Source organism: Pteropus medius, unplaced genomic scaffold (genome assembly GCF_902729225.1).
Source record: "Pteropus medius unplaced genomic scaffold, Ma_sr-lr_union100, whole genome shotgun sequence".
Lineage (NCBI taxonomy): Eukaryota > Metazoa > Chordata > Mammalia > Chiroptera > Pteropodidae > Pteropus > Pteropus medius.
The window spans coordinates 43,130,493-43,157,483 of record NW_024340849.1 but is presented as its reverse complement, the minus strand read 5'-3'; the positions used below and the strand labels follow the sequence as shown (position 1 = coordinate 43,157,483).

Genomic DNA, 26,991 nt, shown 5'->3' with positions numbered 1-26,991 from the left:
AAAGAAGGAAAAATGTTCAGAGTGAAAATCAATGACATAGAGATGAAAAAGACAATAGATCAATAAAAGTAACAGGAGTTTTTTTTTTTAAGTAAACAAAACTGACAAATATTTAGCTAGATTCACCCAGAAAAAAAAAAAGAGGACTCAAATAAAATCAGAAGTGAGAGAAGATGTTACAGCTGATACCACAGAAATTTGAAAAATTGCGAGACTACTCTGAACAATTATACACCAACAAATCAGACAACCTAGAAGAAATGGTTAAATTCCTAGAAACGTGTAACCTATCAAGACTTAGACATGAAGAAATAGAAAATCAAACAGACTGATTACTAGTAAGGAGATTGAATTGATAATCAAAAACCTCCCAACAAAGAAAAGTTCAGAACCAGATGACTATTCTGGTGAATTCTACCAAAGAATTAATACCAATTCTTTTCAAACTCTTTCAAAAAATACAAGAGGATGGAAAACTTCCAAACTAATTTTACAAGATCAGAATTACCTTAATACCAAAACCAAGCAAGGACAGCATAAGAGAAAAAAATTAGAAGCCAGTATCCCTGATGAACATAGATATGAAAATCTTCAAAAAATATCAGCAAACCAAATTCAAAATACATTAAAAGAATCATATATCATGATCAAGTGGGAGTTATTCCAGGAGTGCAAGAATGGTTTAACAACTGAAAATCAATCAACATGATACATCACATAAACCAAATAAAAGATAAAAATCATATAGTCGTCTCCATAGAGGCAGAAAAATCATTTGCCACAATTCAATATCTATCTTTGATAAAAACTCTCAACAAAGTGGGCATAGAGATAACATACCCCAATATAATTAAGGCCACATATGACAAGCCCACAGGTAACATCATACTCAACGATGAAAAGCAAACAGTTTTTTCTTTAAGATTAGGAACAAGACAAGGAAGTCCACCCTCACCACTTTTATTAAACATAGTATTGGAAGTCCTAGCCAGAGCAATTAGGAAAGAAAAAGACATACAAATTGGAAAGGGAGAAGTACAACTCACTATTTGCAGATGACATGATATATAGAAAACCCTGAACACTCCACCAAAAAGCAGTTAGAATAAATGATTTCAGTAAAGTTGTAGTATATAAAATCAATATGTAGAAATCTGTTTCATTTCTATATACTAATAATGAACCACAGAATGAGAAATTAATAATCTCATTTATAATTAATCAAATAGAATAAAATACCTAGGAACAAATTTAACCAAAGAGGTGAAAGACCTACAAAATGAAATATGTAGCACACTAATAAAAGAAATTGAATACACATATAAATAGAAAGATATTCTGTGCTCATAGATCGGAAGAATTAATATTGTGAAAATGTCCATACTACCCAAAGCAAATTACAGAGTCAGGGCAATCCTTATCAAAATTTCAATGGCAATTTTTATAGAAATAGAATAAATGATCCTAAAATTTGTATGGAACCACAAAAGACACTAAGTAGCTAAAGCAACTTTGAGAAAGAAGAACAAAGCTGGAGGTATCATTGCTCCCTGATTTCAAACTATATTACAAAGTGATAGTGAATGAAACTGTATGGTATTGGCATAAAACAGGCATACACATCAATAGAACAGAATAGAAAGCTTAAAAATAACCTACACAATATATATGGCCAATTCATTTACAACAAAGGAGCTAAGACTATACAACAATGGAAAGACATTTACTTCAATAAATTTTATTGGGAAAACTGGACAGCTACAAGCAAGTAATGAATCTGGACCACTATCTTACACCATACACAAAAAATCAACTCAAAACTGTTTAAAGAGTTGAACATAAGACCTCGAACCTTAAAACTCCTAGAAGAAAACAGGTGTTTAGCTCCTTGAAATTGTTCTTGGAGTTGATTTTTTGGATTTGATACCAAAAGCAAAAATAAATAAGTGGAAATACATCAAACTAAAAAGCTTCTACACAGCAAAGAAACCATCAAGAAAATAAGAAGGTAAATGTTTGTAATGGGAAAATATATTTGCAAATATATCCGATACTGCGTCGATACCCAAAATATATAAAGAACTCATATAATTCAATAGCAAAAAAAAAAAAAAAAAAAATCCAATTAAAAAATGAGCAGATGATCTGAAAAGACATTTTTTTTCTAAAGAAGACATACAGATGCCCAACAGGTACATGAAAAGGTGCTCAACGTCCCTAATCCAGGGAAATACAAATGAACACCATGGTGAGATATCACCTCACACTTGTTAGAATGGCTATTATCAAAAAAGACAAGAAATAACAAGTGTTGGTGAAGATGTGAAGAAAAGGGAACACGTGCACTATTGATGGGAATATAAATTGCTACAGCCATTATGGAAAATAATATGGAATTTCCTTAGTAAATTAAAAATAGAGTTAGCACCACCTAACCTTGCAGTTCCACTCTAGGTATTTATCTGGAGGAAATGAAAACACTAAATAGGAAAGATATCTGCACCCTCGTGTTCATTGCAGCATTATTTACAATAGCCATGACATGGAAACAACCTTAGTGTCCACTGATGGATGAAAGGATAAAGAAAATGTGATATATACATACAGTCGAATGTTATACAGTCATAAAAAAGAAAGGAATCTTGCCATTTGCAACAACATGAATGGACCTTGAGAGCATTATGCTAAGTGAAAAAAAGTCAGAGAAAAGCAAATATATTGTATGATCTTACTTATATGTAAAATAAAATAAAAAAAACACACAGTGTGTTTTTTTTCGTGGTTGCCAGAGGCCACAGAGTGGGTAAAATAGGTGAAGGGGTCAAAAGGTAGAAACTTCCAGTTATAAAATAAATAGATCATGGGGATGTAATGTACAGCATCGCTACTGTAGTTAATAATATACCGCGTTGTATATTTGATAGTTGTTAAAGAGTAGCTCTTAAAAGTTCTCATCACAAAAAAAAAAATTGTAGCTATGTGGTGATGATTGTTAATTAGACTGATTGCAGTGATCATTTCTCACTATATATAAATATCAAATCATTATGTTATACACCTGAAACTAATCTAATGTTATATGTCAATTATATCTCAATTAAAAAAAAAAACAGGGGACGGGGGGACCAAGCACTGATATTTTCATGAATGTGTAATTTAAGAGTGTTAAGTTAGGATATTAATGATTAGTACTATTACAACTACTCCCATAGCTGGGACTGCGAAAATTCAACAAAGTAAAGATCCACAGATGGAGTAGCATGCTTAAAGTGCACCTCTGTTCCTATCAAGGAACCAAATTAACTTTATATTAGCTGGTAGGAGTAGAGTAGTTTTCATGAGGGTGGAAGGGAGACTGTTACTGAAGAAATAAGGGTCATTTCTATGGGGAGAAGAGAAGCTAGAAGTTCAAGTGCTTCTTGAACCTCCTATAACAGAAAATTGGAATAACTTATTATCTGTCTTTTTAAACACAATTAATTCTGCTCTGGCCCTAGAAGGCAAACAAGGTGCAGAAGCTGGCTCATCCTCAAGAGTTCTATTTTCTCTTTCAACCATGTATCAAGAATTTACTTGGCATCATTAGGCATTAAATGTGGGGTAAAAAGGATTAGTAATCACACAGGTGAGTCAGGTAACATTTCTTGGCCTCAAGCCTCTCACAGTCATCTCTCATGAAATGGACAGAGGCACAGAGGATAACGGCAAAATCAGTAAGAGTTAAGAACTACAGTCTCACAGAGGAGTGAACAATTGTCTCTTGTCTAGAAGCTCAGAGAGGGCATTATTCGGAGATTATATGTGAACCAGCCCTAAAAGATGAGTGAGGCTTCTCAGGATGAAGAAAGGGGCGAGGCATTCTATGTGTAGTACCATAAGGCCACACAATGTGAGAGAAGCAAGATACAGTCTCAGAGAAGTACTTGAGTGATAGGAACATCTGCAGCTTCAGAAGAAATGACCAGAGATTATGCAGAAACAAAAGATGGGACCCAGATTTTAAAGGGCCTTGGGCAGCACTTTAGAATTGTTCATTATCTTTAGTAGTCACTGGAGATCATTGCAGGCTCCTAAGTGAGGTTCTGTCACTATACAATTGTTTTAGAAGAATTAATTCTGGCAGAAGGAAGATGGACTGAGAAGAGAACAGCCTGGTGGTATGGTGAGGGGGGAAAGGGCACAAGCACAGCTGGAGGCAGGGGCTGCTACCCTCCCCCCCAGACCACTCTGAATGATGCCACATAATGGTCTCTACAGCAGAACTGGATCTGGCCCCTGTGTTCATTGCCTTCCAAATCACAGGCTTGAAGACCACACATCTGATAACCCCAAAGCCATGCCTATTCCACTAACATCATGCTGGAATTCTGAGCCACAGAGCCCAGCTTGTAGATCCTACCCTGCTCCTACTATAGCTATTAGCTGTGTTGCCTTGAGAAGCCACTTAACCTGTACAAGCCTGTTTTTTTTTTTAATCTATAAAATAAGAATATTCATAACACATTCCTTGGTTATTTGGAGAATTAAATAAAATAACATGAATGTGCTTTGCAAATTGTAAAATGGATTTTAGTTATTAATAGTGCAGTCCTATTAAATAGGGATTACCAAAAGACCTTGACTTTAAAGGAAATTCTATGGAGAGACTCACAACTCCTAACTCCTGGATTACTTTTATGAGGAAGCATGCGGTGTGGGGGTTAAACACATACAAACTATGGTGCCAGCCTACTAGGTTGAATCCTGGCTCTAACATTCACTAGCTCAGGATCCACAACATTAATTGAATTTTCTCTTTATAAAATGGAATTTAAAATTAGCACCCCTTAATAAAAATACCACCAACCAAATAAGGTTGAATTGAGTTCGTATATGTAAAGAACAATTCCTTATCGAGAGTGACTGCTCAATAAGTGGTAGCAGACATCGTTCTGCTGTGACTTAGATTTAGGACTGATTATTTTAGGATTTAAGGTTTTGATCATTATCTTTATGATTATGGATACAGAAGGTAAATAATAGCTATCCAGAGGTATCCAAGTTTTAATTCCCAGAACTTGTGAACTTGTAACATGTAATATGGCAAAATGGAATAGTAAAGATTGTAGATGAAATTAAGGTTCCTAAAATCAATTGACTTTAAAACTATAGAGGTCATTCTGGATTACCTAGGTGGACCCAATCTAGTCACAAGAGTCCTTAAAATCAGATACTTTCATGAATCGGTAAGAGAAATTAGATGGAAGAAGAGGAGAGATTCAAAATATAAAGGAATTTAACTTCCTATTGGGCTCAGAGCATGGGGAGAATCTATAATGCACTCTGCACAGTGTGATGTGCTGAGGAACAAGAAGTTACAAGGTAACTCTTATTCCCAATGAATATTCAAGATAATTGAGAAAAATCGAGAATATCCAAAAAAAAAGTAATAGAAAATGAAATAACAAGGGAACTGATTCAGTTATGAGCTCAGTTGTTCAGATAAGGCAGAGGCTGCAGAAGACTTTAAAAGTAAACCCTAAAAAAGTATGAAGACTTTAAGGAGTGGGTAGGATTTAATCTGGACCAGGCATTCATAGGGAAGGAAAGACTTTCCCTCTTCAAAAATTAACACGGCTTTTGTCCTTAGGCCTTAGAGCAAGAATTTAGGGCTTTCATAAGAGAAACACTAGCTGCTGAGTGGAATAAAGACTATGAGGAAGGGGTATGTGTGACATTTTTGAAAAAGTGTGGTTGCAGATCTGTTTCACCTAAACAAGGTGAATGCTTAGATAGGTGATCAGTAAGAGACTAAGTTAGTTGTTCAAACCTGGCAGCACATCAGAAACCCCAAAGGGAACTTTACTGAATCACCCACTCTATAGGTGGTTCCTGGATGTCTGTGTTAAAAACAAACTGTCCAAATAAAGTTACCAATGGTTCTTGATGCACAACCAGGGTCGAGAACTTCTGGAACAGGTCAGATATTGGAAACTGGATTATAGAGGCTTTAAGTTTCAGAGAAGCCAGTAAGCAGTTGATTGCTATGGACCAAGCATGATGAAGGGGGATAGCTGTCCAAATGGCTAAGTAGAGATGTAAAGGAAGAAATGAAACACAAAGGTGTACTGACAGTCATGAGGAAATGGGCAGGAGAAAGACAGTATGCAAATAGGAGTCCACTGAATTGTAAACTTCAGAGGACACCCTGACATTCACAGCCCCACCCCAGAGCACTCGGTATCTCAACTCACACAATATGAGAACAGGATAGATTTTTGTTGAGTATATATATGAAGAAAATCTGGAAAACTGGAGGGCTGCAAAACATGGTATCACCAAAACACAATATGGAAATTCAGAAGGATAAATGTTTAGAGGAAAAATTGTGAATTCGGTTTTAGATTTACTCGGTTTAAGTAAATAGACATGATAATGGAGATTCAAACATTTGAAAACTCTATTTAGTATACAAGGGAAAATTGTAGGGCTCCTAAGTTTTCATAAGTTTCCATCACTCTCTCCTGTTGAATTTATATGTGCCCAGGCAATTAAAATATGCATTATACTTCTAACAAGCTAAATCTGTTCTGGGATCCACCAAGTCTACCAAGGGCCTAGTATCTGCTCCAGAGTATTTCTGAGTGAATGACAAAGACACTAAGAACAATAAGTTAGATAGAGAAGCAATGTGGAAAGAATGGGGCCTTTAAACCACAGACATCCTTAATTAAAATAGAAGGGATTAGGTTATAGGGAATGTGTCTAAATTTCAAAGCAAACTCTAAGCTTCCCACTATGCTTCCCAGTCCAGCACATTCCACACAACAACAACAACAACAACAACCAACAACAACAACACACACACACACACACACACACACACACACACACACACACACACACACACAGCTTGTTGAGTAAACTCCTGACTAACTTTTTGGAGAAGCATAATGTAGAAAGAAATGCCCGAGGGAAAAGGCCAGTGTACAATGAGAAATCAGTTTGCCACCTAGTTCCAAGCCCCACATAAACCTTTTAACTTTAAGAATGTGCCACATTATTTATAGATTGATTTCTTAGTGATTTTATATAGGTTATTTTGGTGAAAGCTGAAAATCTTTCATACCTTTGTTATTATGTACTGTGTCGCCAAAATTAATAGACTTGAGGTACTCCCTTTTAAATGACTCACTATTTTTCCTTTTCTGACTCATATGGTTTTCCTTATTTTCCCACAATATGGATAAGGGAAGATTCTGGTAGTCTAATTCATGTATATTTCAGAACTAAAACCATAACAATAACATTGACTGGGGGTAGGACCAGATAATGTTAACATACTCTTCTTCTGTTTAGAACAGCTTAATTAACAAGGCAAGAAGGAAAGAAAAGAGGGATTATACAGAGGAGGAGGGAAGTCATCCTAGCAGCTTTTCAGTACTTAATCCACCTATACTATCCGTCATATACAAGAAACAAAAAAAAAAAATTTCAAAAAATGTTAATGCCATAGAAAAGAGAGTTGAGTTTCAATTACCTCAAGTCCTGTGATCTTTCCTTAATTATGGAAGAAAGAGCTTCTGAAAGAAAACATAAGCAGCTCAGAAATATAAAGCTACCTCTCCCTCTGAAGTCAACATGACAAGTCTTGCTTACAGAAGGAAAGTCTATTTACTTACATATGAACCATACATCTGAATTCGTTGTTTAATTATGATATTACCTTAAGTTACTAATATTTCCTGGAAACTGTAGCTTCTGTGAATTCCTCAGAATTTACTCTGAATACTCCAAGTTATTAAGCTTTTCAATCATCTACCAGGACTCTGGTCAGGCTGTGAGTTCTTTGGCCCTCCTCTACCTTGGAGTCCATTACTGAATACCTGATGGTCTTCCTTCCTAGAACTGGAGGCAGTACCAGCCTTGGCATCTATACAGACAATTAATGCACCCACACAGGACCTTTATTTTTCTGTGCACAAATTATTAAAAACACATTTACTAAAATGGCAGAGCTAATGACCACCTCCAATGTCTGCTTGCTGCTCCTTGTTCTCTTTTTGGGAGTTTTCTTCATTTCTGGGATGTCCCCTTCCCCAACCTCTCTGCCTTGCTGTATTCTATCCCTCTATTAAAACAGCAATGATTTGATAGCATCAGTTTGTCTTTGATAAAATATTTTCACACAAAATGCCACCTCTTTCAAAATGTGTCATTCAATGCCTATTTGAGCCCATTTTTATCTGTAAAATGAAAAAATTTCATTTTCTATTTAGATTTGGAAGAGTTTCTAAGCTGAACATTAAGCAGGGATAACTTTAAATGCCTTGAAGATAAATTCACTTCGTTTAGCTGCCTGAAGAAAATGGGAACTGCCAAATTAGGTCCTTGGGCCATTGTCTTTTTTTCCCTCAGGTCTTAGGAGTCATTCTCTTCCCATTCTTCTGCCCATGTGGTCTGGACCCAGGGCCAATTATTATGGCACCCTCTCCCTCTCCACCACCAAGAGCAGAGATTCCAAATACAACCCTGTGAGAGGACTATTAGAATCCCTTGAGAAGTTTTTTTTATCAAACTACTGCTTCCTTTCTGTTTATGTCCTCCTCCTTTTTCTATTTTCCCATTGGAGTCATGCTTCTCTAAGCCTCATCATCTACCATCCTGTTTAAGAATCAGTGCAAATACCCTTGTTGGGGGAGGAAAGGAAAAAGATGTGTATGACCATCCCATAGCCTGGTGATTACGCAGGGGTACTACAGAAGGAAAATCATGCTCTGTGAGCCTCAGTGTCAGCATCCAGGACACTCAGGACAGTTGTGAGAATGAGCTGCTCATAAATCCTTCACAGGCTGGGGAGAGGAGAGGTAGATAGAGTCCTGAACTGTGGAGATATTCACTATTGTGGGTTCAAGTATTAACATGCATGGATATAACTTCGACCAGGATGATTAAACAATACAGTGGAGCAGAAAACTGTTAACATAGACATAGGCATATAGATGCTTACTAAGAAAGTAAAAGTCAAAAAGACTAAAAGTTTGGCTATTTAAAAATAATCTGGAAAATGGCAACAAGGCACCATCATATTTTCACCTCTCCAAATCACCCCCATAGAAACAGAGCAAGTAGGATGGCAAAAGGCAAACCCCACAGACAACATCTGCAATAAAGCAGTGGGAAAACACATCCCTGTGAACCTCAAATATGTGTGGGTTGGAATAAATTACTGGTGATATTAAGATCTGCATGATATCAGCAAGCATGTTAGAGGAAACAGAAAAAATACAAAAGGGCTTCTGATGGCCCTGAGAGGCCGTAAGGTCTTGCTGGCTCCGATTAGTGGGTAAACTCAAGAGAACCTTGGTAAGGTCAGCCGGGGCTCCTTGGACCCTTAAGAGAGACCCTTAACAGACATAGCTGATGCCCACTCCAAGAGAAAGCCCCCACATTGCAGAGAAACTGCTAGGGATGGAATCCAAATTGAGCAGGAAAGAAACAACAGGGTCAAAAGAGACATAGGAAAGAGAAGATCTAGATAAAAATAAGGGAGGGTAAAGAGCCAGCGAAGAATCAGACATAATAAGGCCATAATTATAAAGACTTCCAAAAACAGTAGATGTGGGAGCTCTAGAGCTGTGATGCTGGAGAGCTATCCTGACCCACCCTTCCCTTTTAAGAGTACAAGAAAATTCATGTCACTGAAACATTAGTAAAGAAATAAAGGTGGTCAAAGCTATTATAAGGAAAAATGGCAAAGAAATACAATAATGTCTCTACAGATAATAAAAGCATGACAGAAAGACAGACAAAATGAAAAAATTACAATCTAATATTTCAAATCGAACTAAAAATTTGAAACAAACAATAGAAGCTTTGAAAGAACAGCCTAACCAATAATTAGAAAAACTAAAAAAGAATCTAACTGGAGAAAACACAAACTTGAAAATGGAGTTTGTAGAATTTAGGAAAATATTAGAAATGAAAGAAAATTTCAGACTAAATAAGAACAAATAAAACAGTGAATGAACACTGTAGAAAATGCCTTAAGAAAAAAAAAACGAATATTTTAAAAATAAAAAGATAAAGAATATTTAGTCATTCCTCTGTATCTACAAAGAATTGGTTTCAGGACCACTCCCTTGTATACCAAAATTCAAGAATACTCAAGCCCCTTGTATAAAATGGAGTAGTATTTGCATATAACCTACATGCATCCTCCTGTATACTTTGAATTATCTCTAGATTACTTATGTCTAATACAATGTAAATGCTATGTAAATTGTTATTATATTGTTTAAGGAATAATGACAAGAAAAAAAATCTGTACATGTTCGGTACATATGCAACCATCGTAGACCTAACTACTTAGTACACATCAGTAACATAACGTTTTTTAAAAAATATTTTCAATCCACAGTTAGTTGAAGCTGCAGATATGGAACCCAGGGATGCAGAACATGCAAATATGGAGGGCCAACTGTATACAGTGATACATTTAACGATGCTTTAGTGATGAGGATACATTCTGAGAAATGCTTCATTAAGTAATTTCTTGTGCAAACATCACAAAGTGACTTACACAAATCAAGATGGTATAGCCTACCACACACCTAGGCTATATGATATAGCCTAATGCTCCTAGGTTACCGCATGTTACTGTGTAAAACTACGTGAGATTAAATCAAGCAAAAGAGAAAATAGTGCAAGCAAGAGACATAGTAAGTACAAGATACATGAGACTTCTTCCAAAATAATACAGCATACTGTTTCACAGCAAACATTTTTTTTATATTAGTAGAAATAATAGGAAATAATATAGTGAATAAGGCAGTAGCATCATCATTATCAAGTATTACATACTGCACATAATTGTATGTTCTATAGTTTTATACAACTGGCAGTGTAGTAGGTTCGTTTATATCAGAATCACCACAAATACATGAGTAATGCATTGTGCTATGATGTTACATCTCTGGGTGATGGGACTTTTTCAGCTACCTTATACTCTTTTGGAACCACAAACGTATATGTGGTCCGTCATTGACTGAAACACTGTTTATTACGCAATGCATGACTATACATGAGAAAAATACATAGACAATAGGGAAAGGAAATCCAAGATACCTATACTAGAAGTCTCTAAAAAAGGAATCAATGTAATGAAAGAGAGCAAATATTATCAGTTATAATTCAAGAATACTTTTCCAAAATAAAGACTTGCACTACAATTGAAAGGACATACCTAGCAAAATTTTCCCAGAATGGACTATACCTAAACATAGTCTAGTAAAATTATTGATCTTATAAAAAGAAAAAATCCCTTTGGCTCCAAATTAAATGGTCAAAATCCCTTATCAAAGAAAGAAAATGATGTTGCCATCAGAATTTTCTATAGCCTGCTTTATGACAAAAGACAATGGGGTAACATTTAAGAATTACAATAAAAGCAAACATAAACTAAAACGATTTTATATCCAACTACACTGATCTTTAAATGTAATGGTCACAGTACCTTAATCACATGTAAGAACTCAGGGAATATAGTTCCTAGGAACCTTTCCTGGGGAATATACTGGAGACCAAGCTTCAGACAACCAAAACGATTAAAGAGATATCAATAATAGAACTGGTAGTAAACATTAAATACATATTTAATTGTATAACTTGGAGTACCTGTAGGTTGTAAGAGAGAAGATACAAAACATAATGGCCATTTGCTTTATGTACACTTAACTGTCTAAAAATGAAGGGGATTAGATTTGAAAAAGAATATGAGAAGTAGAATAAGCTGTCTGATTGTCTCAACGATATCAAGGGGAGGAAGAGGTATTAGTTGAAAGGAGATTCTGGAAAATGGGGGACAGAGTGAAGAAGGAATTACTAGCTAATTTCAATTTTACTTATAGTAGGATATTATGAGAAAGTCCTAAAAAAGAGATTAAAGGTGTCATACACAGATATTGAAAAAACATGAATCATATAATAGAAACTCATATAAAGACATTAATAAAAAGGCATCAGAAGAAGAAATACACACCAAGTACAAAAAGATATGCCAAAGAAACAGAGCAAGCAAGTAACACAGAGCAGTGCTTTTCAAACTGTCTGTAATGAAGGACCAGTTTTATCTTTCGGTCAGTGGCAGGCCAATACTTTGTAAAATACAAAATTGCACACTTGGAATTCATGGCAATGACAAATTGCCTAAACATTTCTAATGTTTTGTGGGTTTTTTTTTCACTTTCTGTACATATATATGGAAATATATGTAACATAAACATGACAATACTGGTGTCTGTTAAATTAATTAAACAAGGAGGTCATTAGACTGAGGTGGCTCTAATGAATGGTGGCCTATGTAAAAACAAAATTTAAGCCTGTAAATGCCACAAAGTTACAAAATTGGAACCTAAGGACAAGCAATCATAAACAACTAACCAGGCTTTGTGCACTAGCCAGTCAATAACTCCCTTACTTTGCTTCCATCTTTTCTCTGTAAAAGTCCCTCCCCAAGCCCTTGTTGGTAAAGCACTCCCAGACTCTTCCAGTTTGGTGCTGCCCAATTAGAATCAATTTTTGTTCAGAAAAACTCTTAAAAATTTTAATATGCGTCATTTTATCTATTAATATGTCAAATATTTAGATCTTATTAAATCTAAAAGGGCTTAATTCACCTTTTTTAAAAAAAGGATTTTCAAATTGCCTAACAAAGCAAATCCAGTCCTCCAGGTTAACACACACACACACACGCACACACACACACACACACACGGTAGTCCCCTTTATCCACAGTTTCACTCTCCACAGTTTCTGTTCCCTGTGTTCAACCAGAGTCCCAAAATATTAAATGGAAAATTCCAGAAATAAATTTTAAATTGCACACCTTTCTGAGTAGCGTGATAAAATCTCTTGCCTTCCGGCTCCTTCCCACCCAAGATGTGAATCATCCTTTGTCCAGCATCTCCACACTGTGCATGCTTCCCTGCCTGCTAGTCACCTAGTAGCTGTTGCAGTGATCAGATCGACCGCCACAGTATCAGTGCTTGTGTTCAAGTAACCTTTATTTTACTTCATGGCTACAAAGCCATTCACATATCTGATTACAGTATATTATTATAATTGTTTTATTTTGTTATTACTTATTGTTGTTAATCTCTTACTGTGCCTAATTTATAAAATTAAGCTTATCACAGGTATGTATGTATAGGAAAAAACAGTTTATATATGGTCTTGGAACCTATCCCCCATGGATAAAAGGGACTACTGTTTTATAATAATATTATATATTATTTTACATATATATACTTTTTTCCACTTGGAATAATATGTATATTATTATTTCATAGTGAGAAAAGTCTGCAAATTATGCTACCATTTATCTAATAAAGGGGAGGGGAATAAAAAATATAATATATATATAAATTTTATATATTTATATATGTGTATGTTAACATATTAATGAAAGGATAAATTACAACATTTAAAAATAATTACCTAAATATAGAGGAAGAAAATAAGACAGAGGGGATAGGGATAGAAACTAGATTTGTTTTGTAAATTTGACTTTAGAGTCATGTAAAACCTTGCATGATTATAATTATAAAACAAAATTAAATATAAATAAAGCAATCCACAAACATCAAAAGCAAAATGAGACAACTGAGCCTGTGTATCCAGTAGGTGGCATAACAATCCTAAAAGGACTATTCTATGTGACTTTAAAACAGGGATTTATTTGTCCTGAGTGAAACGTTATCATAAGGGTAAAAACAACTGCAAAGCTTAATCTGTTTTTTTAACTATTTTGTTGGGAGGATAGTCTTAATATTTATTCTGAGGCCGTTGTGTGTATATATGGATAAAGCAAATGAGTGATTATAATCATGTCATTAAAAACCTGAATATTTGACATGGGAAAAAGATACACAGTAAAAATAAATCTTCCACTGTTGAATTTCAATAGGAAATATCATTACTTCATGATGCATATTATTTTATTAAATTAAATGATTCTTAGCTTTGTCCTCTGAAAAGACTTAGAAACAGTGCTGAGGTCATGGTCTCCACATACCATTTCACATTAAAAGGAATAAAGAACTCTTTGAAGAAATAGGTGATAATAGGTCTGCAGCAGGAAATGTACGAGTTGATCCCAGAATATCAAAGACTGCTTTGGTGAGATCAGAATGCTAATATCAAATTAAAGAGGCTCCCAGCAGCCAAATGTGAGAAATTTTGAACAATAATAAATATAGTAACTGCAATAGACTGAAACACATCCAATTAGTTAAAGTTTATGAATTCCTAAAGAATCTTAAAATAAAATACTATTGATCATCCTTAAAAATGCGAGGAAACCAAAATTATTACCTTACAAACTAGCAAATAAAGGGAAGAGATCAATATTTGTACTGCTTTCCTTATATAAACTATTCCAAGTAAAGTAGTTGATGAAAAGATATTTCTTCTTGTAGAATTATTCCATTGAATAAATGAAGAAGGAATTTTAAAATCCCAATGTCACCATTTTACCATCTTTAATGAATTATTAGATCTAGACAATGGTAATCAATGACTGCCCTTATCACAAAAAAAAAAACAAAACACCCCACCAAATGTGCTTCTACATGGAGGTATACAACCACTCATGGGATATTTTGCCAAAAACTGAACTTCAATTTGATGACATCCCTAGGTCTATTCTATTCAATACTAGCTACATGTGGCTATTGAGCATTTGAAATGTGGCTAGGCCAAACTGAGATGTGCTATAAGTGTAGTATATGCACTAGATCGCAAAAACATAGTATGAAAAAAGAATGTAAACTACCTAAATAATTTTCAATATTGATTACATGCTAAAACAATGTTTGGATATATTAGATTAAAAATTACATGATTAAAACTAATTTCAACTATTTCTTTTTCTTTTTTTAAATGTCATAAAATTTTAAATTCTATTTATGGGTAATGTTAAATTTCTATTTGGACAGCACTGCTCTAATTGTAACTACATCTTACAGGAAATACTTTGAACGGAGGAACATGTCAAATGACACCAGAAGAATGGAAACAGCAAAATCCAGGATTTCAGAAGCACTGAAATTTATATTTCTAATCTATTTTAATGAGTCAAAGTTACTCAAAATGTATGTGCCTGAGCATTGTAATTCATGAATAAGGTAGTTCTAAATATTAATATCTATGAAATCATGGATTTGATATTTTAGTTACATTTTCACTGTTGCTCTTAAAAACAAGTACATAGTTAAAAATGTATCTCTTTACATTGCCTAAAATAATTTATCACCAGTCGTATATGAACTGCATGATGGAAAACCCTGATACACAACTTATCCCTCCTGAAATTTTCAATTTTTAAATAATCTGAAAATTTTGTTATCTCAGTTTATCAGATATATACAGTTATTATTTCCATATTATTAGAAAGCCTTTGTTTAAAATTCACTATGTTCTAAAGCTCCAAATAGCATTCCTACCTCTCAAGAAAATGAACTTATTTTAAAATAATTTTCTTGATTAAAATATAACACAAAGCCAAATTATACATGTAAAATTTTTTAAATCCTCTCCATTCCCTCTGCAACTTTCCCCAAATTAGAGATTAAACTGATAAATACATTTGTAAAATGTCAGAAACTTTAAAAGTTAGATATTAAATTAAGTTTACTCAGACTTCAACTTCAATGACATTTCTCACATACCTAACATAATAGGCACCCAAAAGTATTGGTTGATTTTTCTCTCAGTTCATTAAATCAGAAATTATGTAATGGTATCTAAACTTCTATTTTTACTTTTATGAAAAAAAAATTATGCAAGTTTAGCAAGCTCTAATCTTTTATCAGGACAAATAAATATGATAAAATGTCTAATCCACCGAAAGATATCTTACACACTCACATAGCAATACACTGATAAATACAGAATATATATATATTGAAAATAAATCTTGAAATTTTCTTTTAGGCACATTGCACCAAAGCGAGAGAACACTAGGGGGCAGTGCTGTTAGCACGAAGATCTCATGAGGATTGGAAAGGACAGCTCAAATCAAATTACCAACCACTAATGTGTTAAATGAGGTCAAAGCAACAAAGAAATTGGCCTTTCTTTTCTGACGTTATATGGACCATGTATGCATATTAATCACAACCTCCAGGAAGAGACGCTTTGCTGAAACCATGAGCCCTTTAGTTTGGTGACAATCTTTTGATGACATCCTCAATTCAGTCCAACTCAGTTGAATTCCAAGTCAACAAAATTAGGTAATTAGCCCTATTGTTTCACAGCCTTTTGACTAAGATCAGTGTAATTGTTAACCCATAATGCCATTCACTACCTACAAAAAGAATAAGGCCAAAACTAAAGAACAAAACACTATAAAACCTTTTTATATTTTCTAAATTTATTTTTGTCTATTTCTTGTGAGCAGTGACTTTATGGTACAGTTTGCAGAGTATTGGGCATAGTCTACAGATGGTTACTATATCATAATAAGGTAAACATTTACGTGTAAGATGCAGAACAAGCAGACTGCTAAGTTCTAATACCTTTTAATATGAGGTGAATTTTCTAATATTCAAGTAACAAGTCAATTTTTTTCTTTTTCTTTTAGAATATTAAAATCTATAAGTATTATATGAGCTATATTCTGAATTGTGGGATTGACTTACTTGAATTTTAATAAATCTTTCTAGAGAGTTCACATAATTTAGTTTTGAACAATTGTTGAAAGTCTGTTTGGAATATATAATTTAGCAGCAGGTGGTTCAGGTGATTATAAAAGTGCATGATTAATATAATTAATCCTAGTTGATTCTGATTCATTTCTTCAGAGCTTTTTGGCTTTTAAATTGTACCTGGAATTTCTATAGCCTATTTGTCTTGGGATTTTATAGACAATAAATGGGCCCTCCTCTTCCATACAGTGGCAATCATCTAAGCTTTTTGCAACTAGAAATTTCAACTCTCCATACTTTCTCTCAGGTTTGGACTATTTTTAGTCTCACTGTATCAGTCAGAATTCCATGGGCAAGGGGCCTCAATTCAAAGGGTTGAAATGAGTAGGTCCTGCATGTATGGGCTTTCTACAAATAAGCTTTGTCTCTTTGTCTACTTGCTGCTGAATAAATGTGAACAAATGGAATGGGTTTGTACATTTTTGCCAAGGGTGAAGCTATTTTGTGATCTTTTGCAGCCTTCCTATATGCAATCCAGTCACAAAACTGACTTGATTATCTTCTTAACCATTCTGAGCAAAATTTAAAAAACTGGATTCTGTTACCTGCATTGGGGTAGATTTAATATTGCTGGATTCTCTTGTGAACTACCAGGGCACATTTTCTCACACCTTTTACATATCTTTAAGGTCTCTCAGAGATAAATCTTGATGGTTATGACAAGGAAATTTTTATTTATTTTATAAATGTTTGTGTATTTATCAATGTCAACATTTATACTTCAGTTTTTTTTTCCAGGTTATACAGGTTACTAACAATGAGACCTAATTAAAATAGGTAGCTTTTATGTGCATTTTTATTTTTTGAAAAATAATGATGAAAAAGCTAACAGATCTGTGCCTTTAAAAAAAAAATCTGTAACTTGGTTCAAAGGAGCAAGCAGGGCCACCAGATTTCCCTACTTTGCAAAAGAGTTGCCTGGCCAAGGATGTTCTAAAGAAAAAAAAGATTTTTTAAGCCTTAAAATAGGGGAAACTAATTCAAAGAAGTAAACACATAAAGTAAGAACTTTTTAATGAACATTTTTAAGGCATACAGAAAAAAAATTGCAATTTGTAAAAGGATTTTTCTACATGCACTGCCTAATTAAGCTAGATTTATCCTGTTTATTCTGGAAGTATGTTTATTCTGGAAGTAATCCAATCGGATTAGCCATTGGGGAGAAGAGTATTCTGAAATGTAGAAGCCCAATCTCCAGAGATAAAATCTCTTTCATTTGTCATTTTTAGAAATGTCACAAAGAAATGCATTTTTCCCTGATCTTCCATATAGAAAGTATGTCAAGGCAAGACAAAATAAAATTAAGTTAAAGTGATTAGTTATGAGATAATCAACAACTGTACTGAAAAAGTCTACAGTTGTTGCATTTTAAATGTAATACAGTGTAATGCATTTTTCTTTTTGTAGGGAAAGGGGTAGAACAAGATATTAACGCCCTCATCTGGAGGGTAAGTGTGATATTAACATATTAAAGCAGGAATGTGCTGAAACATACACTGTAGTTTTAGCTACCTCAGCCCCATTCAGTCATAGCTGTGGGAGAAGGGAGCAGGGCAATGCCAGAGAGAAAGTATCTCCCTGGATCTCCAGGCTGCTCAAGCTACAGGTCTCCAAAAGAGATCCCACAGGGCTCTGGGGCTTCCAAGCACACTGACTGTAGGAGTAGGCAGACAGCCCGCTGCCTCTGTGATGTGATTTCCAGAACACCTCAATCCCACATTTCCACGACTCCCACTGGCCAGTGCTGGAAATTGCCCTGACAGAACTTCCTCACCAGCTTAAGGCTTTGCCTCCTGACATAAGACAACAGCATCTCGCCACCCTTCTTTTCAACTCTACCCTACTCGCTGCCACCACCAAAAATAAAGAGGGATATATACACATACAAATGTATAAGAATCATTTGAATATTGTGAAAGCCTGAGCAAGATATCGGGCAAAAATCATAAATCTCAGAATGAAGCGATAATTTAAAGATTCAAAAAATGAGCTTTTTAACCTAAAGTCAGGGCTATAATAAGTCAAAGTATACTTTTGGGATCAGTAGGACGGAATAGCTAAAGTCTCGGGTGGATGGTTAATATGACATAAAGCCCAGCTGGTCCATCCACACATCCTGTTGAATTCATTTATTATACTAGGCAAGCTATCCTACAGCCTCCGTGTGGACAACTCCAGTGATAGCATGCCTTTGTTCTCTTCCACTAACATCCAGTTGTTCATGGGCTCAATTCCTACTCACAGTGACTACAGGAATCATTGCAGTTCCTCTCCCATGTGCTCTGCCACTTTGTAAAAAACACAGGAGTCACTGTAACCTCTTTCTCATCCTCTTCAGCTTTAGTTTTCATTCCCCACCTCTGCTGGACTCAGAAAAGACAGAACTGTCTGCCAGCATAGACCAAAGCCTCCCTGATAAGAAGAACAACAGCCAGACCCCTCTGTCCCCACCAGAAACATATTTTGATGAGAGAGAGAAGCACCAGAAAATGCTGAGCACCCAAGGACCTGAGCACCCAAGGCCCTACAATGGAGGGTGGGTGGGGTGGACAGGGAGTCCGAGGTTTCTTCCATAAACCCATGTGGAAAGGACAGTGATGAGGAAATTTCATGCTCAGATTTGCATCTAGTTGTTCATTTACGTAGTGAGAGTCAAGAACTGGTGTTCAGGAAATTCTCAAGCATGTTTAGAGCTATCTGGATCCATGTCCTTGAACTGTGATCAAAAATCGATTTCCAGGTCTTGGTCGAAAGTGAAGAAATAAACGGTAAGAGTCATAGAGAAAGTACATGCACAGTTGCTACTCTGTTAGCCACTGAAACTCAAGAGTTAAGATGAATGTTCTTAAAAATATGTCTAGAAATCTATAATTATGGCATGTAAGAAAGACAATATCATAATATATAATTAAATAGTCATCATAGAATTATTACTTTTGAATAAATTATGACCTCGAATGTATCTAATGAAATTATAGAAGTGTAAATATATCTGAGCATCCTCCTTTTAGACTTTAATAATTATTATAATAATTATAATACTAGCTCATAGTGTTGTCCTATGGATTGAGTTTAAATGCGTAAGTCACTTGGAACAGTGCCTGGCACAGAGTAGACCCAATAGAAGCACTTACTATTGTTATGTAGATATAATTTTTTATAATTATGTTCATAATTAAATTTCAGAATTTTAAAATGGGATGAAAGCTTCGCGTTCATTTAAGTCAGTGATTTTCAACCTTTTTTTAGCAGCAAAATTCATTTTTCAAAATTCTTTCTGCAAACAAAAAGGTAGGGGGGACCCCAGTGAGTAAGCCAGATAAAGAGGAGCCTCTCTTAGTGAAGTAGGGCCCAGATCTTCATCAGCAGCAGTCTCCCCTTGAGTCAACTCTGGAACACAGTCCAAAAACTAAGCTAAAACACCCCACCATTTTATAGATGAGGAAAACAAATTAGGGAGGTAAAGCTAGCACATTCAAATTGCTTTCCAGAAACCCTTATTCTCAGAGCTAGCAGATTTGGGTTGCTTTCCAGAAAATTCCTAATACCTAATCTACCTGGAAACAAATGCTCTTTGCAGGGCAATACTCAAGATATTTAGTCACCAACTAGAATAGCTCTGCCTAGCTGGTAGACGGACTGGTGCTGTTGGTCCCTCTGGCGTCAAGCGTTAACTCATTAGTTGGTAAATTATAGGGCATTTTTGTGAGAGACAGGCTGTCACAGTGGAAGGTCTGGGGAGCCAGGGGGCTCAGGACAATGGTATAAAAGTGATTTTAACAAATGATGATTTTCAACAGTGTATAGTCATTAAATGCATAACAACTCAATGTCATCTCTGGGTGTTTGAGATGTCCTCTGCAGCCTGGGAAAAACCTCACATCAGATTGGAATCCTGCTGAGAACAGCTATACTATAAATGGAAACTGGAAAATTGTATCTATTTCCTCTCATTTGGTCTTTCTAGAAATAAAGTTCTGTTCTCCTCTGGCCTCCTCCAAAACATTTAGGCATTAATTTTCTTCCCCCAAAAAAGAACTACTGATGATTTTCACCATTTTTAAAGAAGGTAAAAGTGTGAATCACCTCTCTTAGGTGGTAAAGTATAATGCGAACCAAATATCCATTGCCATAAAAGAGCATGTCTGTGATAAAGAAGTATTGTTAAATTGAAATAAAATTCTTAAACCCAGGTCATTGCAGACAGTTGAACAGTAATTGTCTGAGAGAGAGAAATTGCAAATGATTGCTTTGCCTTTATCCTTCAAAAATAAGTTGATGAATCCAAAGTGATAGCTGAAAGCTACTAATTGTAGGAGTTGATCTGTAGCTTCATCTTTACAAGAGAGTATACAAAAATACTTGTTATTCCCTTGCACTTATTTAAACAAAAGACTTCTAGTGGTTCTTGACACAGACTACCTACTACATAATGGGCAGGTGGTGGCGACAGGAGGGGGAAGAAAAGGCAAAGACCTGCAGGGTGCCCTAAATGGGAGAACTAGTGGGCTGAATTTGAATGGGAAAAAGAGGATGTTCCAGAGATATATGGGGAGAAGTGGGAGTGAGATGTGAAGCCTTGTGTGAGTTAGAGGGACAATCAAAGCATGTAAAAATAGCTTATTAATTTGAGCTAGGATGGCTTCTTGCGACTTTACAAAGTTTAGATTTCCCATGTCAAAGGCTACAGAGAGCTCTTTAGTATTACAGAAAATTATTTCTTGGGGGAAGGAGAGAGGCATGGGAGAAAATTCATTTAAGCGTGTGACTTAAAATGAAGAGCATTTGGCTAATGAGTAAGCAGCTGTTTGGTTAAGCAAATGACTCATGCTGGGATATTTATGGAGCACAACTATTCTTCAAGCCTGCAAAAATGTAAAAAAAAAAAGAAAAGTCTCCCTAAGATTCAAAAACAGATGTTTTGCGTTTATGAAAAAAAGGACTATTGAAAAATAAGTTCGTCCTTCAGGTTTATCAATTTATCTATGAAAACACACATGAGTCTTCCTAAGAAGTCCTACATTTATTTTCATTGAACAGAGAATATTTACAGAGTACTTATTGTATGCCAAGCATTGTTCTATGCGAAATAAAAAATAAAAAATAAGACAAAGGTCCCAGCCGTGAGGAGTAAAGTCTTATAGGAAAGTTATATACCTCCAAAATCATTAATGAAAAGTAATCACTAATGACAACATATGAGTGCCACAGACTATAAGTGGCATAATGTTTTATTTGCTTATAATATAATTAATTGTATTCATTATATCTTAATTATATAATTATCATATATATTAATATCATTTATGTGCTAATAACATTGATATATTATTAATAACTTATAATTAATAGTTGGTGTTTATTGAGAGTTTGACATGAGTCAGGTCTGTGCATTTGAGACCTCTTACTAGAAGAATAAGAGGCATATATTAGGCATATATTCCTAAGAGAGTTTAAAATGGAATTAAAAGAAATATTACATATCGCATCGAGAAGAAAGGGAGAGAAGTGTTTGACTATAGCCTGAGATAAGAGATGGCCATTGGAATGAAGCATCACATTTGGCTCTGAGGTATTTGCTAATCAAGATAGAGAAACAGGATATGATATCGAAGCTTGAGGCATATCATCTAGCTGCTATCGTTGAATAAGGGTTCACACAGGAATTCTAACCGAAATATCCTTTGAAGACTGGATAAGATTCGATAAATGGAAGGAATTTCTGAGAAGGGAAAATGGCTTGAGCAAAAACAATGAGCAGAAACAAGAGACAGTCACCACTCACTCACTAAGCACAGTCATGCTCAGATCAGTAAGCAAACCCACTTGATTAGAATGGAGGACACACATGGAGAATAATGGGCAGCAAAGACAGTCAGGAATCAAATGCCACAGGGCTTTCAAGACAGCCTAAGTTCTTTGGGCAGGCAAAAGGCTCAAAGATTGAAATATATTTGTAGAGAAAAGATAATTCTGTGCTGAGTGCAACATGCATGGCTACATGTCAGACTAGAAGCAGGAGTCTGGTTAGGAGTTTACTGTAGATTGGCCTAGGGAAAAAGTTACAGTAGGACTACTAAGGTCAAGGCAGACGGAATGCCAAAGAAAGGAAAATGAAGTAGCAGCAGTGAAAGTTGATGACGACTAAGCTGGGGGAAGCATCAAAGGAAGAAAATTAAAGATGGCTTCAGAATCTAAAGCCTGAGTGACCAGATGAAAGTGATATGAGTAAATCTTTCTCATCAAACAAGAAGTTATTTAGACATATTGGGTTTAGAGTGCTGGCTAAGCTCATACAAAAGACGGATGCACAAAATAAAGTCTCTTATGCAGCTAAAATATGTGAAACTGGAACTTAGTAGCTAAGTGGAGACTTGAGATACCTGTTTGAATCATCTAGTACAGGTGACACTTGGGACAGTTGAAGTGATGAGATCTCTGAAAGAATATTGAGAAAAAAAGCACCTTTACTCAAAGGAAGACTATCGATGGATACTTTCTCATAGAAGGTATCTGCATTTACTAGGGCTCTTGGTTTCTCCCATGGCCTCACTCCTTGCCTTGCAGAGGGAAATCTTTATATGACCTTCTCCCTGTGTGTGTCTGTGTCCTAATCTTTTCTTTTTATAAGGACATCAGCCATGTTGGATTAGGACCCACCCGTATGACCTTAAATTTAATTCTCCGTTTAAAGGCCTTATCTCCAAATACAGTCACATTTGGCAGCATTGAGGGTTAGAACTTCAACATGTCAATTTTGGAGGAACACAGTTTAACTCATAATGGAAAGTAAGGAAACTCTTAAATGGGGAAGAGAATGACCAGCAAACCTTTAACAGAAGCAAAGGACCAATGAATTAAACACTCCTCTTTCTGTTCATATATTAAGTGATACCAGAACTGACATCCTCTGAGATCTTCCTCAAATAAATATCTCCCATATGTAATAATATTGCGAAGTTCACTTTTAACATTGTATCTTTTCAATTCTGCATATCAAAAATGACCTAAATGAAGCATATGTATACCTAATTAGCTGCAAAGCGCACATGACATCTAGGTGGAGTTAATTTTTTTAGAGGTAATTTTTTATATCTATAAAATCTACATCCCAAAAGGAAGGTAGAAATCACAAGGAGTAATGGTTAAGATACTGTACACTTTGTTTATGATTTTCTCTTTTTTTTTCTTTCAAAAGTCTACAAACTGGGGAAGTCTCCAAAGCCTTCCCATTCGATGAAGGTGTTTTTTAATTTTCTCCTATCTACAGTACCCTCCTCTTCTTTCCATTATTTCTAACCAAAAGACCTCTCTGTACCTTTCTTTTCATTCAGAATTTCCAATGACCTGTCTTTTTAAATCTCTATTTCAAGTCACAGTTCCAGATTCTTATGGTAGCATTTTAATAGTCCCTGTTGTCACTGTAGGGCTGTTGGCTGAAAACTGCCTCACTGTAAACTTCCTACTGATTATGTTGTCTCTTCAAAAAATACTATAGTCTAAAGAGTAGGCTAATAATTTATTTCTCCATACTGATATCTTTTACAAATGCTTCTTTTCACAATGGAAGGGGTTTTTTTTTTTCTTTTTAAATTTCAGATTTTTTGAAGGGTTGGGTTACAGGTATGAGGAATTCCATAATCTTACGTTCCATGATCTTACATTGTGGCATTAATCATTCTTTGCTAGTTTATGTTCTTTTAGAGATTTAATCTGTTATTCACTTTCAACAGAGAACCCAAAGCATTTTTTAACCTAAATATATCTCAAGTAAACTGGTACTCTAGAGAGAGCTCATTTTGTATGTTACTTGTGGAAAATATATCCTCACCTCTCAGCTAATAGGACTTAGCAAAAGACAGATCTTTTGTGGGTCTTAGCTGCCTCATCTGCTAAAGGCAGATATATCAGGAAAATGAGTTGCAATTTAGAAATGTTGAGTTTAGTATTCTGTTAGAACATATAAGTAAACTTGTCTTTATAGCATTGTTTTGAGATTAAATGAGTACCTGGCATACAGTTGATTCCAAGAAATGATAGCCATTAATATTATTATTAATTCAAATACCTTTTGCCTTTTCCTTCTGGATATTCCCTAAACTCTTGGAAATACTAGATTAATGAGTAAGAAACATATATGCTTATAACTTTGTCCTGGGATATCAAATAAGGCAAGATAAATCTATAACACAAATATTCTTTTATATTCCTTTAAGAAGAAACTTCAAAAAGAAACCTCTACTGAATATGTATTCTAGTATTTTCTATAAGCAAATTTTATAGGCACCTATGTTTCTGATATGTGATCATAATTTTTGAGATACAAACAATAGGATTTTATTTTACCCTTCAGTCATCATATTAAAGTTTAATAATTATAGAAAACTACATTTAAGAAATAAAATTTTAACAAATCTTTTAAGATATGTAAGCAATTGAGGTTTCTTATTTTCATCTTTCATTATTCCATCATAATCTCAAACTAAATCAATAAGTAACTATTCATCACCTAAACTCTGTAAGAAATTGTGCTGGAATGTTGTAGAACATATGAAGAAATACAAAATAGGCTGCTTGCCAACTGAGATTTCAGTCCAGCAGGGAAGAAAAGGCATAATGATGAGGGGAAAGAGGACTATTACTGAAAGGAAGATCTTAAAGGACTGCTGTTTGTCAGACACATCGATAGTAAAAACTTATCATAGGGTATCCCACTGAAACCTCACCACATCTCTGAGAGGTGCCTGGCATTACTCCATTGATGTTTGGAAGAGGTAAATTACCAGCCCTAAATCACAGGCCTCTGTCCTCCTCTGAAAGCATAAGTATTTTCTATATTATAATATCCATTATGAAAACTTAAAAGCCAACAGCAACAACAACATAATAATAATAATAAACAGTCAAGATAATTACAAAAGAGTTGTCATATGGTAATAGCAATGAAAAGTATGTATTTTAGAAGATCAGAGAAGGAACAATCAATAGATTAGGATGACTGAGAAAATTCCTACAAATGCAACCCAACACTGTATTATATGTATATGGTATAATATTATATATATGGCACAGAATACCACGAATTCTCTAATATCCAGTCCAGTCCATTCTGAAGCACCGAGACAATATTTGATCAGTTCTTTATTTCAATTTCAAGCATTTTATTCCAACCAATACATAATCTGAAGAACATTAGAAATTGGGTGACCTTTTCTCACCTAGTCAACTCTCTAAGCTCTTTGTAGCTCCTTCCTGCCCTTAGCAACAGGTCCTTCTGGAGCACCATGGGCCACTCCTTTCCAATGGGCAGGGAACATTCTCTAGAGACTCTTCCTTCCCTTCCCCTGTGGTCCCTAAATCCTTCTGTAACCTTTTAACTGCCTTACCCCAAAGCCTTGCCTCCTCTTATATATGACTCAAGTATGAGTTGCTATCTCAGCCATGTCTGAGTTATGCTGGTGTGTCCATTTCCTAGCAAACTTGAGTCATATCACAAAAGGTAGAAGAGGAGGAAGAGGGAAGAAAAACCGAGGCTTATCCAGAAAAAACTATGATCTAGATTTTTAAAAAGTCATATTTAATAAATAAATTACATTGTTCCTGCAGTGGCAAATACCCTACATTCTGCCTCTTCAGAAATATGGACCTGTCATTGACAGGCATTTCTAATTTTTAATTGTCTTGTTTTTAAAGTTTCACTGTTCCCAATGTTTTTTATTATTTTAGCATCCTTTAAAAATAGGAATCTATATAAAAATGAACTAAGACCTTGTCTTTGAAAAGCAACGTCAGAGAATGTCCAGCAGTGAGCATGTGGATATATTATCTGGACCCTAAAAAAAGAACAATGCAATGAAAATTGTCGAAATTTTCTTTTTCAGAGAAGAATAAGAAAGATAAATGGCAGTAACACCTGCATATCTAATGCAAAGCTCAATTATTTTGCTAGAAATTAGAAAAATATCCTTCCTTTTGCAAACATAATTTAAATCACATTGAACAAAATTACCATGAGCAAAGATGAAAATCCCACCTCATTTTGGGCAGACATTATAATGCCATGAGCACTTCCTACTCCTTCTCATCGGGCACTGCTCCAAAACCTGATCTCTCTAATTTAGCAAAGTCTTTCTTATATAGCTGATGCTTATATTCAAAGCTGGGCCACTGCTCCCAGGCCCTGCTACCTCCAATTAACGCAAGAATCATTTGAGGCAGTGGGTGCCACCTCCAGAGTAGGTCATGA

At 35.1% G+C, this 26,991-nt stretch overlaps 1 protein-coding gene across 2 annotated transcripts in view; it reads left to right on the top strand.

Annotated features, from left to right (window-relative positions):
- Positions 1-26,991, top strand: part of DLGAP1 (DLG associated protein 1) — a 790,600-nt gene that overhangs the window by 376,554 nt on the left and 387,055 nt on the right. The window contains exons 5-6 of one of the 2 annotated variants that reach the window (XM_039845322.1): positions 15,006-16,271; positions 18,153-18,193. The exons of the other annotated variant lie outside the window; for it this stretch is intronic. The gene's annotated coding sequence lies outside the window, so the exon portion shown is untranslated. The remainder of the gene's footprint in view (positions 1-15,005; positions 16,272-18,152; positions 18,194-26,991) is intronic. 2 annotated transcript variants of the gene reach the window in all.